This window comes from Mastomys coucha, unplaced genomic scaffold (genome assembly GCF_008632895.1).
Source record: "Mastomys coucha isolate ucsf_1 unplaced genomic scaffold, UCSF_Mcou_1 pScaffold21, whole genome shotgun sequence".
NCBI classification, from domain to species: domain Eukaryota; kingdom Metazoa; phylum Chordata; class Mammalia; order Rodentia; family Muridae; genus Mastomys; species Mastomys coucha.
In genome coordinates this window covers 139796977-139800878 of record NW_022196904.1, presented here as the reverse complement: position 1 = coordinate 139800878, position 3902 = coordinate 139796977, and the positions used below count along the sequence as shown (strand labels likewise).

General features: G+C 46.0%; 1 long non-coding RNA gene across 1 annotated transcript; it reads left to right on the top strand.

Annotated features, from left to right (window-relative positions):
• The first annotated feature begins 1297 nt into the window (after positions 1-1297).
• On the top strand, positions 1298-2936 carry LOC116101021. Its single transcript, XR_004122767.1, has 2 exons — positions 1298-1550; positions 2299-2936. It is a non-coding gene; the product is annotated as an uncharacterized LOC116101021 (long non-coding RNA).
• Positions 2937-3902: the final 966 nt, after the last annotated feature.

Below are 3902 nucleotides of genomic sequence, written 5' to 3'. Positions count from 1 at the left end.
ATATTTGTGTAACAATCAATAAATATGCTTCTGTGTGGCTTTTTGGGGTTCAGATCAATCTAATGTTTACCCTAGATATGATTTTCCTATAATTTCATTACATATATCCTCATTTCTTCTGACTCAGATGCAATAATTTTCAATCTTGGTGGCCATTGAGGATGGGCCCCCTCTCTTTCATGTTGGCTTTGGGCACTCAGACCCCCATTTCCCCACAAACCTCTCCATAATTATCAATCTTGGTGACCATTGAGGATGGACCCCCTCTCTTTCATGGTTGGCTTTGGACACTCACACCCCCATCTCCCCACAACCTCTCCCAGTCCTCCTAGGAGCTGCTTGCTCCCACCTTTTCAGCTGTTTTCTCCTCTTCTCCTCTACTGGATAAGTGTCACCCCAGAGCCGCCTGCTTTGTCTGCTATTACTACAAAAGTCACACTGGTATTCTGGGATGCTCCTCTTGCCCTACTGGGCCTCTATCATATGGAAGGTGTGCCTCTGCTGTGTGAATCGGGACATTCTGACTCATAAGTTTCTCAGTCAACTTGGGGATGCCCTGTGTTGAAATATCTGTCACCACGACAGTTACCTCTCCTGCTTCCTTCTAGGAGCTGCAATCCCATAGCTCCTCTATGCCCTCTTGGGCCTGTGAGTCTCTCAGCTCCCTCCTGAAAGTCCTATACCTTCTCTTTGTCCTCCTGGGGTTCTCTCTGTCTCTCAGCTCCCTTTCAGAGCTTATAGGAACTCTCCTTCCAGCAGATTTATTTTACCACCCTTCTCTCTTTCCTCTGGCCCACAAAAGCCTCGTTGTCTTACTGCAAATGGTTTGGACTCAGTACAGCTCAAAGATGGCAGGCACACTTTCGATTTCTCAATTATATGATATAATTTTTGTCACTACACAAACATAATCACAACTCTCTTATATCTAAACTTCCTTTGCTCTACACTTCCAAAAGTCTCTTATCACTAAGGTTTTTCTACTATTCCACTCCTAAAAATCTTCTATCTCATGATTTCTTAGCTTTCTGCTCTTAAACATATCTCTTAACATTATGTTATAAATTTACCTCAGGATTTGTAAGTTTATTGGGTGTGGTTTAAAAACAGCCTATAACAAAATTTAGCTTAAAACTTATTGCAAGAGGACACCCAGAGACCTATCCTGAGGTTCACCAGCAGCCATGCCCCAAGGCATGGGCTGATAGAGGACACCCAGAGGCCTGCCTGTCTCTATGTCACACAGCATGAGTGAGGGAAGACACCCAGAGGCCTGCCTGTCTCTATGTCACACAGCATGAGTGAGGGAAGACACCCAGAGGCCTGCCCACAGTCATGCCATGTGGCACAGGCAGGTAGATGCCCACCTTCTGCCACATCAAGAGGGGGGTTCAAGGTTTGATTGGAGGAGAACACTTCTGCCCATGGCAGGAGCCACCACCATGTGCAAGTATGTGGAGGAAAGATGGGAGAGAAAGATAATGGAACAGTTGAGCATTATGAAAGAGAAGTGGAACTGGGGACTCAAGGGTGAAGAGGAATAGCCTGACGTGAGTAGACTTCTCTGTCTTCAGAAGTCATGATGAAATCTCAGTCCATGTCTCCATTGAGGACCATGTCTAGGTCCATATCTATGCAGCAACAAGGGTCTGTGCCAATGTCTGTGGTTCATACTCCCACTAAAGACCATGCAGATGTCCCTGAGTGGGGCTGCTACCTAGGACTACATAGATGTTTGAGTGCTGTGCAGAGCTGGCTCCACCCCTCATTGGCTGCAGCACCTGGGAGAGCCAGCTCTGCACCTTGCCTGGGCAGCACAGTAGAGCACATGGCGCTGATGGCAGGGGTGAGGATAAGCCAATCTGAGGGCATGAGCACAGATGAGATGCCCTTCACACTGTCATAAGAGGCAGTTGGGAGAGCTGCCCTGCCCCTTGCTTGCTGCAGCACTTGGGAGAGCAGGCCCTGCACCTCACTTGGGCAGTACATAAGAGCTGACCCTGATGGTGAAGGTGCAGGTGAGTCAGCCCGTAAGGTGAGAGCCAGAGAGCTGTCACAGCCTTTCACTGTCTGCAATACTTGGGAGAGTGGGCCTCACACCTGAACTGGGCATCATAGTAGAGCCAGCTCTGGTGGCTTGGGTGTGACTTAGCTAGCTCTGAGGGCATGAGATTGGGAGAGCTGATCCCTTGCTAACTGTACTATTGGATGAGCTCTGTAGGGGGTTGTGCTGGAGAGCTTCCTCTGGTAGTCTGTGTATGGGAGAACTGGCATACTGACCAACTCTGTTACCACCAGGCCCAGACCCATGGCTTTGAGTTGGCCTACCCCAACATCTACTTCATCTGTGAATTGCTGGAATATGTGAAGGGGCCAGTCCTATAGATTCAAAGCTACAGGATCTTACCACCACCATCACCCCCAACCCCACCAATGGGAAGTAAGTGTGAGAGGAGCCCCAGTGAGGATCCAGTGTTGATGGTGTGGCAGAAGCCAGAGGCCAATGGCTCATCGCAATAAACACTTTCAAGTAAAGATGAGTGGTCAAAACACTATACTGTGGGACACACTGACTACAGCTTCTGTCATGAGATGTCTTTTATGCTTTGTTTTGTTTATTTTGCTTTTTAAAATTTTCTTTTGGGGGTAGTTGTGACTCTCCTCCAACTGAGGGCTGGTTCTGTCAGACCCTGCCTTGCTACAAATAACCACACCTTTCTCTAAGTTCCTACAAATAGCCAAGCCTCTCTCCAACCTCCTGCTAATAGCCACACCTCTCTCCAAGTTCCTGTTATGCCAGAAGTCCCACCTCCAGAGACTGAAGATAAAGCTGATGATTGAGCCAAGAGTTGCTGACGGACTTGGGGGAGGAGTTTTGCTCTACCTACCTACCTGCTTGTAACAAGGAGAGTTTAATAATGATGGTGGACTGAAAGCACACCATGTGTCGGTCTCATTTTTTCAAACCCCTTCCCGCGTTCTGGTACCCTAATTTTTTCAGGCCCTGACTCCCATTCGAGAAGGCCTATTCATGTGTGTGGCTGCTGGCAGCTACAGATGGTGGCCGATGACAGGGCTGGATATGAGGAGGACTCTAAAGGGCATCGCTGTCTCAGAGAAGCTTCTCAGGAGACAAAGATGGGAATGGCAAGTTTGCTAAAGTAAGTTGAGATTACACTGGCCCGGTAATAATCTCACCTTAGGGGTTAGGTAGCGACAGTCAGGACCGGAAACAGTCAGGCAGTTGTCCCGTAGCCAAAGAGGGTTAGAGGCCCGGGCTCAGCCCTGGGCCTGCCTGGCGGAGAGAGTGGAGCAGTGGTCATTTTGCGTTCCACCTTGCTCTGAGACAGCTGCAGTGCAAGCCAAAGCCAAAGTTTCTTGGCTGCTTAGTGCCATCTAGTGGCCACAGAGTAAGTTACAGGCCACGAAAGTAAATTAAAATTTTGCTTTTATTTATTTTTTTGTCTCTACTTCAGTGCAAGAGGCTAAGACTTTAAATTTTTCAGTGTATGTTGATTAGTTACTCTAGAAAAAGTTTCAGAGGCAATATCTTTTTCAATATTTAAGTCTCAGTTATATCAAAAAATTATTTTAAGTTAAAAAATGAGTTACTTATTTCAAATTGCTTTTAAGTAAGACCTCATCTTAAGCTCATCACAAGACTTAAGCCTTTGTTAGATATTGTCTAGGAAAAGACAAAAAGCTTTTTAAAGAAGGTAAACAAGGCTTCTGTAAACAATTGCCATCCATTATAATAAACGTGTGGGGTTTTAAATATGCCCCCAACCACTCTTTGACAAAAAGAGAACATTAATATAAACTCATCTCTTCTAATATTCAAAGTAAAGTTTAATATCTTACTATAAAGTTGTGGTGATATAATAAAATCATAAATATATTTT